This window comes from Sphaerodactylus townsendi, linkage group LG03 (assembly GCF_021028975.2).
Source record: "Sphaerodactylus townsendi isolate TG3544 linkage group LG03, MPM_Stown_v2.3, whole genome shotgun sequence".
NCBI classification, from domain to species: Eukaryota; Metazoa; Chordata; class Lepidosauria; order Squamata; family Sphaerodactylidae; genus Sphaerodactylus; species Sphaerodactylus townsendi.
The window spans coordinates 166,968,506-166,986,577 of NC_059427.1; the positions used below are offsets into that span (position 1 = coordinate 166,968,506).

The following is an 18,072-nucleotide window of genomic DNA, read 5'->3' on the forward strand; positions in this document are numbered from 1 at the left end:
CCCCCCCCCCACCCCCCCCCCCCCCCACCCCCCCCCCCCCCCACCCCCCCCCCCCCCCACCCCCCCCCCCCCCCACCCCCCCCCCCCCCCACCCCCCCCCCCCCCCACCCCCCCCCCCCCCCACCCCCCCCCCCCCCCACCCCCCCCCCCCCCCACCCCCCCCCCCCCCCACCCCCCCCCCCCCCCACCCCCCCCCCCCCCCACCCCCCCCCCCCCCCACCCCCCCCCCCCCCCACCCCCCCCCCCCCCCACCCCCCCCCCCCCCCACCCCCCCCCCCCCCCACCCCCCCCCCCCCCCACCCCCCCCCCCCCCCACCCCCCCCCCCCCCCACCCCCCCCCCCCCCCACCCCCCCCCCCCCCCACCCCCCCCCCCCCCCACCCCCCCCCCCCCCCACCCCCCCCCCCCCCCACCCCCCCCCCCCCCCACCCCCCCCCCCCCCCACCCCCCCCCCCCCCCACCCCCCCCCCCCCCCACCCCCCCCCCCCCCCACCCCCCCCCCCCCCCACCCCCCCCCCCCCCCACCCCCCCCCCCCCCCACCCCCCCCCCCCCCCACCCCCCCCCCCCCCCACCCCCCCCCCCCCCCACCCCCCCCCCCCCCCACCCCCCCCCCCCCCCACCCCCCCCCCCCCCCACCCCCCCCCCCCCCCACCCCCCCCCCCCCCCACCCCCCCCCCCCCCCACCCCCCCCCCCCCCCACCCCCCCCCCCCCCCACCCCCCCCCCCCCCCACCCCCCCCCCCCCCCACCCCCCCCCCCCCCCACCCCCCCCCCCCCCCACCCCCCCCCCCCCCCACCCCCCCCCCCCCCCACCCCCCCCCCCCCCCACCCCCCCCCCCCCCCACCCCCCCCCCCCCCCACCCCCCCCCCCCCCCACCCCCCCCCCCCCCCACCCCCCCCCCCCCCCACCCCCCCCCCCCCCCACCCCCCCCCCCCCCCACCCCCCCCCCCCCCCACCCCCCCCCCCCCCCACCCCCCCCCCCCCCCACCCCCCCCCCCCCCCACCCCCCCCCCCCCCCACCCCCCCCCCCCCCCACCCCCCCCCCCCCCCACCCCCCCCCCCCCCCACCCCCCCCCCCCCCCACCCCCCCCCCCCCCCACCCCCCCCCCCCCCCACCCCCCCCCCCCCCCACCCCCCCCCCCCCCCACCCCCCCCCCCCCCCACCCCCCCCCCCCCCCACCCCCCCCCCCCCCCACCCCCCCCCCCCCCCACCCCCCCCCCCCCCCACCCCCCCCCCCCCCCACCCCCCCCCCCCCCCACCCCCCCCCCCCCCCACCCCCCCCCCCCCCCACCCCCCCCCCCCCCCACCCCCCCCCCCCCCCACCCCCCCCCCCCCCCACCCCCCCCCCCCCCCACCCCCCCCCCCCCCCACCCCCCCCCCCCCCCACCCCCCCCCCCCCCCACCCCCCCCCCCCCCCACCCCCCCCCCCCCCCACCCCCCCCCCCCCCCACCCCCCCCCCCCCCCACCCCCCCCCCCCCCCACCCCCCCCCCCCCCCACCCCCCCCCCCCCCCACCCCCCCCCCCCCCCACCCCCCCCCCCCCCCACCCCCCCCCCCCCCCACCCCCCCCCCCCCCCACCCCCCCCCCCCCCCACCCCCCCCCCCCCCCACCCCCCCCCCCCCCCACCCCCCCCCCCCCCCACCCCCCCCCCCCCCCACCCCCCCCCCCCCCCACCCCCCCCCCCCCCCACCCCCCCCCCCCCCCACCCCCCCCCCCCCCCACCCCCCCCCCCCCCCACCCCCCCCCCCCCCCACCCCCCCCCCCCCCCACCCCCCCCCCCCCCCACCCCCCCCCCCCCCCACCCCCCCCCCCCCCCACCCCCCCCCCCCCCCACCCCCCCCCCCCCCCACCCCCCCCCCCCCCCACCCCCCCCCCCCCCCACCCCCCCCCCCCCCCACCCCCCCCCCCCCCCACCCCCCCCCCCCCCCACCCCCCCCCCCCCCCACCCCCCCCCCCCCCCACCCCCCCCCCCCCCCACCCCCCCCCCCCCCCACCCCCCCCCCCCCCCACCCCCCCCCCCCCCCACCCCCCCCCCCCCCCACCCCCCCCCCCCCCCACCCCCCCCCCCCCCCACCCCCCCCCCCCCCCACCCCCCCCCCCCCCCACCCCCCCCCCCCCCCACCCCCCCCCCCCCCCACCCCCCCCCCCCCCCACCCCCCCCCCCCCCCACCCCCCCCCCCCCCCACCCCCCCCCCCCCCCACCCCCCCCCCCCCCCACCCCCCCCCCCCCCCACCCCCCCCCCCCCCCACCCCCCCCCCCCCCCACCCCCCCCCCCCCCCACCCCCCCCCCCCCCCACCCCCCCCCCCCCCCACCCCCCCCCCCCCCCACCCCCCCCCCCCCCCACCCCCCCCCCCCCCCACCCCCCCCCCCCCCCACCCCCCCCCCCCCCCACCCCCCCCCCCCCCCACCCCCCCCCCCCCCCACCCCCCCCCCCCCCCACCCCCCCCCCCCCCCACCCCCCCCCCCCCCCACCCCCCCCCCCCCCCACCCCCCCCCCCCCCCACCCCCCCCCCCCCCCACCCCCCCCCCCCCCCACCCCCCCCCCCCCCCACCCCCCCCCCCCCCCACCCCCCCCCCCCCCCACCCCCCCCCCCCCCCACCCCCCCCCCCCCCCACCCCCCCCCCCCCCCACCCCCCCCCCCCCCCACCCCCCCCCCCCCCCACCCCCCCCCCCCCCCACCCCCCCCCCCCCCCACCCCCCCCCCCCCCCACCCCCCCCCCCCCCCACCCCCCCCCCCCCCCACCCCCCCCCCCCCCCACCCCCCCCCCCCCCCACCCCCCCCCCCCCCCACCCCCCCCCCCCCCCACCCCCCCCCCCCCCCACCCCCCCCCCCCCCCACCCCCCCCCCCCCCCACCCCCCCCCCCCCCCACCCCCCCCCCCCCCCACCCCCCCCCCCCCCCACCCCCCCCCCCCCCCACCCCCCCCCCCCCCCACCCCCCCCCCCCCCCACCCCCCCCCCCCCCCACCCCCCCCCCCCCCCACCCCCCCCCCCCCCCACCCCCCCCCCCCCCCACCCCCCCCCCCCCCCACCCCCCCCCCCCCCCACCCCCCCCCCCCCCCACCCCCCCCCCCCCCCACCCCCCCCCCCCCCCACCCCCCCCCCCCCCCACCCCCCCCCCCCCCCACCCCCCCCCCCCCCCACCCCCCCCCCCCCCCACCCCCCCCCCCCCCCACCCCCCCCCCCCCCCACCCCCCCCCCCCCCCACCCCCCCCCCCCCCCACCCCCCCCCCCCCCCACCCCCCCCCCCCCCCACCCCCCCCCCCCCCCACCCCCCCCCCCCCCCACCCCCCCCCCCCCCCACCCCCCCCCCCCCCCACCCCCCCCCCCCCCCACCCCCCCCCCCCCCCACCCCCCCCCCCCCCCACCCCCCCCCCCCCCCACCCCCCCCCCCCCCCACCCCCCCCCCCCCCCACCCCCCCCCCCCCCCACCCCCCCCCCCCCCCACCCCCCCCCCCCCCCACCCCCCCCCCCCCCCACCCCCCCCCCCCCCCACCCCCCCCCCCCCCCACCCCCCCCCCCCCCCACCCCCCCCCCCCCCCACCCCCCCCCCCCCCCACCCCCCCCCCCCCCCACCCCCCCCCCCCCCCACCCCCCCCCCCCCCCACCCCCCCCCCCCCCCACCCCCCCCCCCCCCCACCCCCCCCCCCCCCCACCCCCCCCCCCCCCCACCCCCCCCCCCCCCCACCCCCCCCCCCCCCCACCCCCCCCCCCCCCCACCCCCCCCCCCCCCCACCCCCCCCCCCCCCCACCCCCCCCCCCCCCCACCCCCCCCCCCCCCCACCCCCCCCCCCCCCCACCCCCCCCCCCCCCCACCCCCCCCCCCCCCCACCCCCCCCCCCCCCCACCCCCCCCCCCCCCCACCCCCCCCCCCCCCCACCCCCCCCCCCCCCCACCCCCCCCCCCCCCCACCCCCCCCCCCCCCCACCCCCCCCCCCCCCCACCCCCCCCCCCCCCCACCCCCCCCCCCCCCCACCCCCCCCCCCCCCCACCCCCCCCCCCCCCCACCCCCCCCCCCCCCCACCCCCCCCCCCCCCCACCCCCCCCCCCCCCCACCCCCCCCCCCCCCCACCCCCCCCCCCCCCCACCCCCCCCCCCCCCCACCCCCCCCCCCCCCCACCCCCCCCCCCCCCCACCCCCCCCCCCCCCCACCCCCCCCCCCCCCCACCCCCCCCCCCCCCCACCCCCCCCCCCCCCCACCCCCCCCCCCCCCCACCCCCCCCCCCCCCCACCCCCCCCCCCCCCCACCCCCCCCCCCCCCCACCCCCCCCCCCCCCCACCCCCCCCCCCCCCCACCCCCCCCCCCCCCCACCCCCCCCCCCCCCCACCCCCCCCCCCCCCCACCCCCCCCCCCCCCCACCCCCCCCCCCCCCCACCCCCCCCCCCCCCCACCCCCCCCCCCCCCCACCCCCCCCCCCCCCCACCCCCCCCCCCCCCCACCCCCCCCCCCCCCCACCCCCCCCCCCCCCCACCCCCCCCCCCCCCCACCCCCCCCCCCCCCCACCCCCCCCCCCCCCCACCCCCCCCCCCCCCCACCCCCCCCCCCCCCCACCCCCCCCCCCCCCCACCCCCCCCCCCCCCCACCCCCCCCCCCCCCCACCCCCCCCCCCCCCCACCCCCCCCCCCCCCCACCCCCCCCCCCCCCCACCCCCCCCCCCCCCCACCCCCCCCCCCCCCCACCCCCCCCCCCCCCCACCCCCCCCCCCCCCCACCCCCCCCCCCCCCCACCCCCCCCCCCCCCCACCCCCCCCCCCCCCCACCCCCCCCCCCCCCCACCCCCCCCCCCCCCCACCCCCCCCCCCCCCCACCCCCCCCCCCCCCCACCCCCCCCCCCCCCCACCCCCCCCCCCCCCCACCCCCCCCCCCCCCCACCCCCCCCCCCCCCCACCCCCCCCCCCCCCCACCCCCCCCCCCCCCCACCCCCCCCCCCCCCCACCCCCCCCCCCCCCCACCCCCCCCCCCCCCCACCCCCCCCCCCCCCCACCCCCCCCCCCCCCCACCCCCCCCCCCCCCCACCCCCCCCCCCCCCCACCCCCCCCCCCCCCCACCCCCCCCCCCCCCCACCCCCCCCCCCCCCCACCCCCCCCCCCCCCCACCCCCCCCCCCCCCCACCCCCCCCCCCCCCCACCCCCCCCCCCCCCCACCCCCCCCCCCCCCCACCCCCCCCCCCCCCCACCCCCCCCCCCCCCCACCCCCCCCCCCCCCCACCCCCCCCCCCCCCCACCCCCCCCCCCCCCCACCCCCCCCCCCCCCCACCCCCCCCCCCCCCCACCCCCCCCCCCCCCCACCCCCCCCCCCCCCCACCCCCCCCCCCCCCCACCCCCCCCCCCCCCCACCCCCCCCCCCCCCCACCCCCCCCCCCCCCCACCCCCCCCCCCCCCCACCCCCCCCCCCCCCCACCCCCCCCCCCCCCCACCCCCCCCCCCCCCCACCCCCCCCCCCCCCCACCCCCCCCCCCCCCCACCCCCCCCCCCCCCCACCCCCCCCCCCCCCCACCCCCCCCCCCCCCCACCCCCCCCCCCCCCCACCCCCCCCCCCCCCCACCCCCCCCCCCCCCCACCCCCCCCCCCCCCCACCCCCCCCCCCCCCCACCCCCCCCCCCCCCCACCCCCCCCCCCCCCCACCCCCCCCCCCCCCCACCCCCCCCCCCCCCCACCCCCCCCCCCCCCCACCCCCCCCCCCCCCCACCCCCCCCCCCCCCCACCCCCCCCCCCCCCCACCCCCCCCCCCCCCCACCCCCCCCCCCCCCCACCCCCCCCCCCCCCCACCCCCCCCCCCCCCCACCCCCCCCCCCCCCCACCCCCCCCCCCCCCCACCCCCCCCCCCCCCCACCCCCCCCCCCCCCCACCCCCCCCCCCCCCCACCCCCCCCCCCCCCCACCCCCCCCCCCCCCCACCCCCCCCCCCCCCCACCCCCCCCCCCCCCCACCCCCCCCCCCCCCCACCCCCCCCCCCCCCCACCCCCCCCCCCCCCCACCCCCCCCCCCCCCCACCCCCCCCCCCCCCCACCCCCCCCCCCCCCCACCCCCCCCCCCCCCCACCCCCCCCCCCCCCCACCCCCCCCCCCCCCCACCCCCCCCCCCCCCCACCCCCCCCCCCCCCCACCCCCCCCCCCCCCCACCCCCCCCCCCCCCCACCCCCCCCCCCCCCCACCCCCCCCCCCCCCCACCCCCCCCCCCCCCCACCCCCCCCCCCCCCCACCCCCCCCCCCCCCCACCCCCCCCCCCCCCCACCCCCCCCCCCCCCCACCCCCCCCCCCCCCCACCCCCCCCCCCCCCCACCCCCCCCCCCCCCCACCCCCCCCCCCCCCCACCCCCCCCCCCCCCCACCCCCCCCCCCCCCCACCCCCCCCCCCCCCCACCCCCCCCCCCCCCCACCCCCCCCCCCCCCCACCCCCCCCCCCCCCCACCCCCCCCCCCCCCCACCCCCCCCCCCCCCCACCCCCCCCCCCCCCCACCCCCCCCCCCCCCCACCCCCCCCCCCCCCCACCCCCCCCCCCCCCCACCCCCCCCCCCCCCCACCCCCCCCCCCCCCCACCCCCCCCCCCCCCCACCCCCCCCCCCCCCCACCCCCCCCCCCCCCCACCCCCCCCCCCCCCCACCCCCCCCCCCCCCCACCCCCCCCCCCCCCCACCCCCCCCCCCCCCCACCCCCCCCCCCCCCCACCCCCCCCCCCCCCCACCCCCCCCCCCCCCCACCCCCCCCCCCCCCCACCCCCCCCCCCCCCCACCCCCCCCCCCCCCCACCCCCCCCCCCCCCCACCCCCCCCCCCCCCCACCCCCCCCCCCCCCCACCCCCCCCCCCCCCCACCCCCCCCCCCCCCCACCCCCCCCCCCCCCCACCCCCCCCCCCCCCCACCCCCCCCCCCCCCCACCCCCCCCCCCCCCCACCCCCCCCCCCCCCCACCCCCCCCCCCCCCCACCCCCCCCCCCCCCCACCCCCCCCCCCCCCCACCCCCCCCCCCCCCCACCCCCCCCCCCCCCCACCCCCCCCCCCCCCCACCCCCCCCCCCCCCCACCCCCCCCCCCCCCCACCCCCCCCCCCCCCCACCCCCCCCCCCCCCCACCCCCCCCCCCCCCCACCCCCCCCCCCCCCCACCCCCCCCCCCCCCCACCCCCCCCCCCCCCCACCCCCCCCCCCCCCCACCCCCCCCCCCCCCCACCCCCCCCCCCCCCCACCCCCCCCCCCCCCCACCCCCCCCCCCCCCCACCCCCCCCCCCCCCCACCCCCCCCCCCCCCCACCCCCCCCCCCCCCCACCCCCCCCCCCCCCCACCCCCCCCCCCCCCCACCCCCCCCCCCCCCCACCCCCCCCCCCCCCCACCCCCCCCCCCCCCCACCCCCCCCCCCCCCCACCCCCCCCCCCCCCCACCCCCCCCCCCCCCCACCCCCCCCCCCCCCCACCCCCCCCCCCCCCCACCCCCCCCCCCCCCCACCCCCCCCCCCCCCCACCCCCCCCCCCCCCCACCCCCCCCCCCCCCCACCCCCCCCCCCCCCCACCCCCCCCCCCCCCCACCCCCCCCCCCCCCCACCCCCCCCCCCCCCCACCCCCCCCCCCCCCCACCCCCCCCCCCCCCCACCCCCCCCCCCCCCCACCCCCCCCCCCCCCCACCCCCCCCCCCCCCCACCCCCCCCCCCCCCCACCCCCCCCCCCCCCCACCCCCCCCCCCCCCCACCCCCCCCCCCCCCCACCCCCCCCCCCCCCCACCCCCCCCCCCCCCCACCCCCCCCCCCCCCCACCCCCCCCCCCCCCCACCCCCCCCCCCCCCCACCCCCCCCCCCCCCCACCCCCCCCCCCCCCCACCCCCCCCCCCCCCCACCCCCCCCCCCCCCCACCCCCCCCCCCCCCCACCCCCCCCCCCCCCCACCCCCCCCCCCCCCCACCCCCCCCCCCCCCCACCCCCCCCCCCCCCCACCCCCCCCCCCCCCCACCCCCCCCCCCCCCCACCCCCCCCCCCCCCCACCCCCCCCCCCCCCCACCCCCCCCCCCCCCCACCCCCCCCCCCCCCCACCCCCCCCCCCCCCCACCCCCCCCCCCCCCCACCCCCCCCCCCCCCCACCCCCCCCCCCCCCCACCCCCCCCCCCCCCCACCCCCCCCCCCCCCCACCCCCCCCCCCCCCCACCCCCCCCCCCCCCCACCCCCCCCCCCCCCCACCCCCCCCCCCCCCCACCCCCCCCCCCCCCCACCCCCCCCCCCCCCCACCCCCCCCCCCCCCCACCCCCCCCCCCCCCCACCCCCCCCCCCCCCCACCCCCCCCCCCCCCCACCCCCCCCCCCCCCCACCCCCCCCCCCCCCCACCCCCCCCCCCCCCCACCCCCCCCCCCCCCCACCCCCCCCCCCCCCCACCCCCCCCCCCCCCCACCCCCCCCCCCCCCCACCCCCCCCCCCCCCCACCCCCCCCCCCCCCCACCCCCCCCCCCCCCCACCCCCCCCCCCCCCCACCCCCCCCCCCCCCCACCCCCCCCCCCCCCCACCCCCCCCCCCCCCCACCCCCCCCCCCCCCCACCCCCCCCCCCCCCCACCCCCCCCCCCCCCCACCCCCCCCCCCCCCCACCCCCCCCCCCCCCCACCCCCCCCCCCCCCCACCCCCCCCCCCCCCCACCCCCCCCCCCCCCCACCCCCCCCCCCCCCCACCCCCCCCCCCCCCCACCCCCCCCCCCCCCCACCCCCCCCCCCCCCCACCCCCCCCCCCCCCCACCCCCCCCCCCCCCCACCCCCCCCCCCCCCCACCCCCCCCCCCCCCCACCCCCCCCCCCCCCCACCCCCCCCCCCCCCCACCCCCCCCCCCCCCCACCCCCCCCCCCCCCCACCCCCCCCCCCCCCCACCCCCCCCCCCCCCCACCCCCCCCCCCCCCCACCCCCCCCCCCCCCCACCCCCCCCCCCCCCCACCCCCCCCCCCCCCCACCCCCCCCCCCCCCCACCCCCCCCCCCCCCCACCCCCCCCCCCCCCCACCCCCCCCCCCCCCCACCCCCCCCCCCCCCCACCCCCCCCCCCCCCCACCCCCCCCCCCCCCCACCCCCCCCCCCCCCCACCCCCCCCCCCCCCCACCCCCCCCCCCCCCCACCCCCCCCCCCCCCCACCCCCCCCCCCCCCCACCCCCCCCCCCCCCCACCCCCCCCCCCCCCCACCCCCCCCCCCCCCCACCCCCCCCCCCCCCCACCCCCCCCCCCCCCCACCCCCCCCCCCCCCCACCCCCCCCCCCCCCCACCCCCCCCCCCCCCCACCCCCCCCCCCCCCCACCCCCCCCCCCCCCCACCCCCCCCCCCCCCCACCCCCCCCCCCCCCCACCCCCCCCCCCCCCCACCCCCCCCCCCCCCCACCCCCCCCCCCCCCCACCCCCCCCCCCCCCCACCCCCCCCCCCCCCCACCCCCCCCCCCCCCCACCCCCCCCCCCCCCCACCCCCCCCCCCCCCCACCCCCCCCCCCCCCCACCCCCCCCCCCCCCCACCCCCCCCCCCCCCCACCCCCCCCCCCCCCCACCCCCCCCCCCCCCCACCCCCCCCCCCCCCCACCCCCCCCCCCCCCCACCCCCCCCCCCCCCCACCCCCCCCCCCCCCCACCCCCCCCCCCCCCCACCCCCCCCCCCCCCCACCCCCCCCCCCCCCCACCCCCCCCCCCCCCCACCCCCCCCCCCCCCCACCCCCCCCCCCCCCCACCCCCCCCCCCCCCCACCCCCCCCCCCCCCCACCCCCCCCCCCCCCCACCCCCCCCCCCCCCCACCCCCCCCCCCCCCCACCCCCCCCCCCCCCCACCCCCCCCCCCCCCCACCCCCCCCCCCCCCCACCCCCCCCCCCCCCCACCCCCCCCCCCCCCCACCCCCCCCCCCCCCCACCCCCCCCCCCCCCCACCCCCCCCCCCCCCCACCCCCCCCCCCCCCCACCCCCCCCCCCCCCCACCCCCCCCCCCCCCCACCCCCCCCCCCCCCCACCCCCCCCCCCCCCCACCCCCCCCCCCCCCCACCCCCCCCCCCCCCCACCCCCCCCCCCCCCCACCCCCCCCCCCCCCCACCCCCCCCCCCCCCCACCCCCCCCCCCCCCCACCCCCCCCCCCCCCCACCCCCCCCCCCCCCCACCCCCCCCCCCCCCCACCCCCCCCCCCCCCCACCCCCCCCCCCCCCCACCCCCCCCCCCCCCCACCCCCCCCCCCCCCCACCCCCCCCCCCCCCCACCCCCCCCCCCCCCCACCCCCCCCCCCCCCCACCCCCCCCCCCCCCCACCCCCCCCCCCCCCCACCCCCCCCCCCCCCCACCCCCCCCCCCCCCCACCCCCCCCCCCCCCCACCCCCCCCCCCCCCCACCCCCCCCCCCCCCCACCCCCCCCCCCCCCCACCCCCCCCCCCCCCCACCCCCCCCCCCCCCCACCCCCCCCCCCCCCCACCCCCCCCCCCCCCCACCCCCCCCCCCCCCCACCCCCCCCCCCCCCCACCCCCCCCCCCCCCCACCCCCCCCCCCCCCCACCCCCCCCCCCCCCCACCCCCCCCCCCCCCCACCCCCCCCCCCCCCCACCCCCCCCCCCCCCCACCCCCCCCCCCCCCCACCCCCCCCCCCCCCCACCCCCCCCCCCCCCCACCCCCCCCCCCCCCCACCCCCCCCCCCCCCCACCCCCCCCCCCCCCCACCCCCCCCCCCCCCCACCCCCCCCCCCCCCCACCCCCCCCCCCCCCCACCCCCCCCCCCCCCCACCCCCCCCCCCCCCCACCCCCCCCCCCCCCCACCCCCCCCCCCCCCCACCCCCCCCCCCCCCCACCCCCCCCCCCCCCCACCCCCCCCCCCCCCCACCCCCCCCCCCCCCCACCCCCCCCCCCCCCCACCCCCCCCCCCCCCCACCCCCCCCCCCCCCCACCCCCCCCCCCCCCCACCCCCCCCCCCCCCCACCCCCCCCCCCCCCCACCCCCCCCCCCCCCCACCCCCCCCCCCCCCCACCCCCCCCCCCCCCCACCCCCCCCCCCCCCCACCCCCCCCCCCCCCCACCCCCCCCCCCCCCCACCCCCCCCCCCCCCCACCCCCCCCCCCCCCCACCCCCCCCCCCCCCCACCCCCCCCCCCCCCCACCCCCCCCCCCCCCCACCCCCCCCCCCCCCCACCCCCCCCCCCCCCCACCCCCCCCCCCCCCCACCCCCCCCCCCCCCCACCCCCCCCCCCCCCCACCCCCCCCCCCCCCCACCCCCCCCCCCCCCCACCCCCCCCCCCCCCCACCCCCCCCCCCCCCCACCCCCCCCCCCCCCCACCCCCCCCCCCCCCCACCCCCCCCCCCCCCCACCCCCCCCCCCCCCCACCCCCCCCCCCCCCCACCCCCCCCCCCCCCCACCCCCCCCCCCCCCCACCCCCCCCCCCCCCCACCCCCCCCCCCCCCCACCCCCCCCCCCCCCCACCCCCCCCCCCCCCCACCCCCCCCCCCCCCCACCCCCCCCCCCCCCCACCCCCCCCCCCCCCCACCCCCCCCCCCCCCCACCCCCCCCCCCCCCCACCCCCCCCCCCCCCCACCCCCCCCCCCCCCCACCCCCCCCCCCCCCCACCCCCCCCCCCCCCCACCCCCCCCCCCCCCCACCCCCCCCCCCCCCCACCCCCCCCCCCCCCCACCCCCCCCCCCCCCCACCCCCCCCCCCCCCCACCCCCCCCCCCCCCCACCCCCCCCCCCCCCCACCCCCCCCCCCCCCCACCCCCCCCCCCCCCCACCCCCCCCCCCCCCCACCCCCCCCCCCCCCCACCCCCCCCCCCCCCCACCCCCCCCCCCCCCCACCCCCCCCCCCCCCCACCCCCCCCCCCCCCCACCCCCCCCCCCCCCCACCCCCCCCCCCCCCCACCCCCCCCCCCCCCCACCCCCCCCCCCCCCCACCCCCCCCCCCCCCCACCCCCCCCCCCCCCCACCCCCCCCCCCCCCCACCCCCCCCCCCCCCCACCCCCCCCCCCCCCCACCCCCCCCCCCCCCCACCCCCCCCCCCCCCCACCCCCCCCCCCCCCCACCCCCCCCCCCCCCCACCCCCCCCCCCCCCCACCCCCCCCCCCCCCCACCCCCCCCCCCCCCCACCCCCCCCCCCCCCCACCCCCCCCCCCCCCCACCCCCCCCCCCCCCCACCCCCCCCCCCCCCCACCCCCCCCCCCCCCCACCCCCCCCCCCCCCCACCCCCCCCCCCCCCCACCCCCCCCCCCCCCCACCCCCCCCCCCCCCCACCCCCCCCCCCCCCCACCCCCCCCCCCCCCCACCCCCCCCCCCCCCCACCCCCCCCCCCCCCCACCCCCCCCCCCCCCCACCCCCCCCCCCCCCCACCCCCCCCCCCCCCCACCCCCCCCCCCCCCCACCCCCCCCCCCCCCCACCCCCCCCCCCCCCCACCCCCCCCCCCCCCCACCCCCCCCCCCCCCCACCCCCCCCCCCCCCCACCCCCCCCCCCCCCCACCCCCCCCCCCCCCCACCCCCCCCCCCCCCCACCCCCCCCCCCCCCCACCCCCCCCCCCCCCCACCCCCCCCCCCCCCCACCCCCCCCCCCCCCCACCCCCCCCCCCCCCCACCCCCCCCCCCCCCCACCCCCCCCCCCCCCCACCCCCCCCCCCCCCCACCCCCCCCCCCCCCCACCCCCCCCCCCCCCCACCCCCCCCCCCCCCCACCCCCCCCCCCCCCCACCCCCCCCCCCCCCCACCCCCCCCCCCCCCCACCCCCCCCCCCCCCCACCCCCCCCCCCCCCCACCCCCCCCCCCCCCCACCCCCCCCCCCCCCCACCCCCCCCCCCCCCCACCCCCCCCCCCCCCCACCCCCCCCCCCCCCCACCCCCCCCCCCCCCCACCCCCCCCCCCCCCCACCCCCCCCCCCCCCCACCCCCCCCCCCCCCCACCCCCCCCCCCCCCCACCCCCCCCCCCCCCCACCCCCCCCCCCCCCCACCCCCCCCCCCCCCCACCCCCCCCCCCCCCCACCCCCCCCCCCCCCCACCCCCCCCCCCCCCCACCCCCCCCCCCCCCCACCCCCCCCCCCCCCCACCCCCCCCCCCCCCCACCCCCCCCCCCCCCCACCCCCCCCCCCCCCCACCCCCCCCCCCCCCCACCCCCCCCCCCCCCCACCCCCCCCCCCCCCCACCCCCCCCCCCCCCCACCCCCCCCCCCCCCCACCCCCCCCCCCCCCCACCCCCCCCCCCCCCCACCCCCCCCCCCCCCCACCCCCCCCCCCCCCCACCCCCCCCCCCCCCCACCCCCCCCCCCCCCCACCCCCCCCCCCCCCCACCCCCCCCCCCCCCCACCCCCCCCCCCCCCCACCCCCCCCCCCCCCCACCCCCCCCCCCCCCCACCCCCCCCCCCCCCCACCCCCCCCCCCCCCCACCCCCCCCCCCCCCCACCCCCCCCCCCCCCCACCCCCCCCCCCCCCCACCCCCCCCCCCCCCCACCCCCCCCCCCCCCCACCCCCCCCCCCCCCCACCCCCCCCCCCCCCCACCCCCCCCCCCCCCCACCCCCCCCCCCCCCCACCCCCCCCCCCCCCCACCCCCCCCCCCCCCCACCCCCCCCCCCCCCCACCCCCCCCCCCCCCCACCCCCCCCCCCCCCCACCCCCCCCCCCCCCCACCCCCCCCCCCCCCCACCCCCCCCCCCCCCCACCCCCCCCCCCCCCCACCCCCCCCCCCCCCCACCCCCCCCCCCCCCCACCCCCCCCCCCCCCCACCCCCCCCCCCCCCCACCCCCCCCCCCCCCCACCCCCCCCCCCCCCCACCCCCCCCCCCCCCCACCCCCCCCCCCCCCCACCCCCCCCCCCCCCCACCCCCCCCCCCCCCCACCCCCCCCCCCCCCCACCCCCCCCCCCCCCCACCCCCCCCCCCCCCCACCCCCCCCCCCCCCCACCCCCCCCCCCCCCCACCCCCCCCCCCCCCCACCCCCCCCCCCCCCCACCCCCCCCCCCCCCCACCCCCCCCCCCCCCCACCCCCCCCCCCCCCCACCCCCCCCCCCCCCCACCCCCCCCCCCCCCCACCCCCCCCCCCCCCCACCCCCCCCCCCCCCCACCCCCCCCCCCCCCCACCCCCCCCCCCCCCCACCCCCCCCCCCCCCCACCCCCCCCCCCCCCCACCCCCCCCCCCCCCCACCCCCCCCCCCCCCCACCCCCCCCCCCCCCCACCCCCCCCCCCCCCCACCCCCCCCCCCCCCCACCCCCCCCCCCCCCCACCCCCCCCCCCCCCCACCCCCCCCCCCCCCCACCCCCCCCCCCCCCCACCCCCCCCCCCCCCCACCCCCCCCCCCCCCCACCCCCCCCCCCCCCCACCCCCCCCCCCCCCCACCCCCCCCCCCCCCCACCCCCCCCCCCCCCCACCCCCCCCCCCCCCCACCCCCCCCCCCCCCCACCCCCCCCCCCCCCCACCCCCCCCCCCCCCCACCCCCCCCCCCCCCCACCCCCCCCCCCCCCCACCCCCCCCCCCCCCCACCCCCCCCCCCCCCCACCCCCCCCCCCCCCCACCCCCCCCCCCCCCCACCCCCCCCCCCCCCCACCCCCCCCCCCCCCCACCCCCCCCCCCCCCCACCCCCCCCCCCCCCCACCCCCCCCCCCCCCCACCCCCCCCCCCCCCCACCCCCCCCCCCCCCCACCCCCCCCCCCCCCCACCCCCCCCCCCCCCCACCCCCCCCCCCCCCCACCCCCCCCCCCCCCCACCCCCCCCCCCCCCCACCCCCCCCCCCCCCCACCCCCCCCCCCCCCCACCCCCCCCCCCCCCCACCCCCCCCCCCCCCCACCCCCCCCCCCCCCCACCCCCCCCCCCCCCCACCCCCCCCCCCCCCCACCCCCCCCCCCCCCCACCCCCCCCCCCCCCCACCCCCCCCCCCCCCCACCCCCCCCCCCCCCCACCCCCCCCCCCCCCCACCCCCCCCCCCCCCCACCCCCCCCCCCCCCCACCCCCCCCCCCCCCCACCCCCCCCCCCCCCCACCCCCCCCCCCCCCCACCCCCCCCCCCCCCCACCCCCCCCCCCCCCCACCCCCCCCCCCCCCCACCCCCCCCCCCCCCCACCCCCCCCCCCCCCCACCCCCCCCCCCCCCCACCCCCCCCCCCCCCCACCCCCCCCCCCCCCCACCCCCCCCCCCCCCCACCCCCCCCCCCCCCCACCCCCCCCCCCCCCCACCCCCCCCCCCCCCCACCCCCCCCCCCCCCCACCCCCCCCCCCCCCCACCCCCCCCCCCCCCCACCCCCCCCCCCCCCCACCCCCCCCCCCCCCCACCCCCCCCCCCCCCCACCCCCCCCCCCCCCCACCCCCCCCCCCCCCCACCCCCCCCCCCCCCCACCCCCCCCCCCCCCCACCCCCCCCCCCCCCCACCCCCCCCCCCCCCCACCCCCCCCCCCCCCCACCCCCCCCCCCCCCCACCCCCCCCCCCCCCCACCCCCCCCCCCCCCCACCCCCCCCCCCCCCCACCCCCCCCCCCCCCCACCCCCCCCCCCCCCCACCCCCCCCCCCCCCCACCCCCCCCCCCCCCCACCCCCCCCCCCCCCCACCCCCCCCCCCCCCCACCCCCCCCCCCCCCCACCCCCCCCCCCCCCCACCCCCCCCCCCCCCCACCCCCCCCCCCCCCCACCCCCCCCCCCCCCCACCCCCCCCCCCCCCCACCCCCCCCCCCCCCCACCCCCCCCCCCCCCCACCCCCCCCCCCCCCCACCCCCCCCCCCCCCCACCCCCCCCCCCCCCCACCCCCCCCCCCCCCCACCCCCCCCCCCCCCCACCCCCCCCCCCCCCCACCCCCCCCCCCCCCCACCCCCCCCCCCCCCCACCCCCCCCCCCCCCCACCCCCCCCCCCCCCCACCCCCCCCCCCCCCCACCCCCCCCCCCCCCCACCCCCCCCCCCCCCCACCCCCCCCCCCCCCCACCCCCCCCCCCCCCCACCCCCCCCCCCCCCCACCCCCCCCCCCCCCCACCCCCCCCCCCCCCCACCCCCCCCCCCCCCCACCCCCCCCCCCCCCCACCCCCCCCCCCCCCCACCCCCCCCCCCCCCCACCCCCCCCCCCCCCCACCCCCCCCCCCCCCCACCCCCCCCCCCCCCCACCCCCCCCCCCCCCCACCCCCCCCCCCCCCCACCCCCCCCCCCCCCCACCCCCCCCCCCCCCCACCCCCCCCCCCCCCCACCCCCCCCCCCCCCCACCCCCCCCCCCCCCCACCCCCCCCCCCCCCCACCCCCCCCCCCCCCCACCCCCCCCCCCCCCCACCCCCCCCCCCCCCCCCCCCCCCCCCCCCCCTCCCCCCCCCCCCCCCACCCCAACCCCACCCCCAAACCCGCCCCCCCCCCCCCCCACCCACCCCCCCCCCCCCCCCCCCCCCCCCCCACCAAATACACTCATAGAAACTTCTTCTTTTTTGTAGTTTATTACATATAACAGGCAAGCTTACAAGTTGCTCTAACGAATTAACAAAAGAAAACTTCAGGAAAAAAACGAACTGGGCTTCAGCTTCAGTTAAACCCTCACTCCCTAACTGCCCTTCCTGTGTTCTGAGCCACATCCTCCAACTGACACTTTCAGAATGTTCCTGAACTCTTCACAACATTCTTTGCAACACGGGGTCCCAAAGATAGCAAAGGCAGAATTTATTATTATCTTTTCATTTAAAACAGGGCAGGTGAGGAGTTAGTTTCCCACCCTCGCAAAAAGAGCCGTGAAGGTGATATATGGAATGCTTTCCGAAATCTTAGCCACCAGAAGGGGTACTCAAGAACAATTTCCGGTGGTTGCAGACACGGCTCTGCGAAGCTCATCTATCCTCCCTGCAATTACCAAAATCAGAATAAATTACACGAAATAAGCAATTTAGTCAAAGTTTTCACTGTTTATTAAGATCATAGACTGCAGTTTTTCTTGGCAGTAAAGTTGAGGCAGGGGGAGGCAGGACGCATACCTTCAGTTTTGTGTACTACCCTGTTTCCCCGAATATAAGACATCCCCTAAAAATAAGACATACTAGAGGTTTTGCTGAAGTGCGAAATATAAGGCTTCCCCCGAAAGTAAGACATGGCAAAGTTTGTGTTTGGAAGCACGCCCGACGAACAGAACACAGAAAAATAAGACATCCCCTGAAAATAAGACATAGCGCATCTTTGGGAGCAAAAATTAATATAAGACACTGTCTTATATTCGGGGAAACACGGTATTAAGTATCTTCAGCCCATCAATGCAGGTGGCGTTTAAAACATGTTTCTCTTGACTTGGTGGTTTAGGGCTACTACTTACAGTTTCCACCATTCAACTGACCCTCTCTCCCTTTCTCCTTCTGGGTTTGGAATTTCTGCTCATATGGTTAGTATTTTAGTATACTTAAGGTAATTGGGCTAGCCACCATCTTGAGATTTTAATTGTAATTCAGGTTTTGTTTTTATTATTTATAAGATGTCGGAAGCTGCCCCAAGCCCATGAGGGGAAGGGTGGCATACAAGTTCAATGAAATAAACAAATACTTAATGTTCGCGGTTACACCAGAAATAAATTTCTGCCACATTGTGGCTTAGAAACTAAAGAAACTGGGGGTTTCATTTTGCTTAGGAGGAGGAGCTGACTTGGCTGCCGCTTCTGGGGAATTGCCTTTTGGTTCATGGTGGTGTTTGGATGGGCCATGTGCAAATGAGCATCGAGGCAAATGCTTGAAGAAGAAGAAGAGGAGGAGTTTGGATTTATATCCCCCTTTCTCTCCTGCAGGAGACTCAAAGGGGCTGACAATCTCCTTCCCCGCTCACAACAAACACCCTGTGAGGTGGGTGGGGCTGAGAGAGCTCCGAGAAGCTGTGACTAGCCCCAGGTCACCCAGCTGGCGTGTGTGGGAGTGCACAGGCTAATCTGAGAGAGCTCCGAGAAGCTGTGACTAGCCCCAGGTCACCCAGCTGGCGTGTGTGGGAGTGCACAGGCTAATCTGAATTCCCCAGATAAGCCTCCACAGCTCAGGCGGCAGAGCTGGGAATCAAACCCGGTTCCTCCAGATTAGATACACGAGCTCTTAACCTCCTACGCCACTGCTGCTCCCTTGTGCCCTTTGGCCTGCCATTTCATATTAAAACCCATCCATCTCTGCTTGATCTTCTTCCTGGGTGGGATAGCTCTGCTTCCTGAAGGAAAATAGAGGTGGCCTGAGTTAGTTC

General features: G+C 88.9%; 1 protein-coding gene across 1 annotated transcript in view; it reads left to right on the forward strand.

Annotated features, from left to right (window-relative positions):
- DUSP9 (dual specificity phosphatase 9) overlaps positions 1–18,072 on the forward strand; it is a 38,865-nt gene that overhangs the window by 10,749 nt on the left and 10,044 nt on the right. The gene's annotated exons all lie outside the window — the stretch shown is intronic.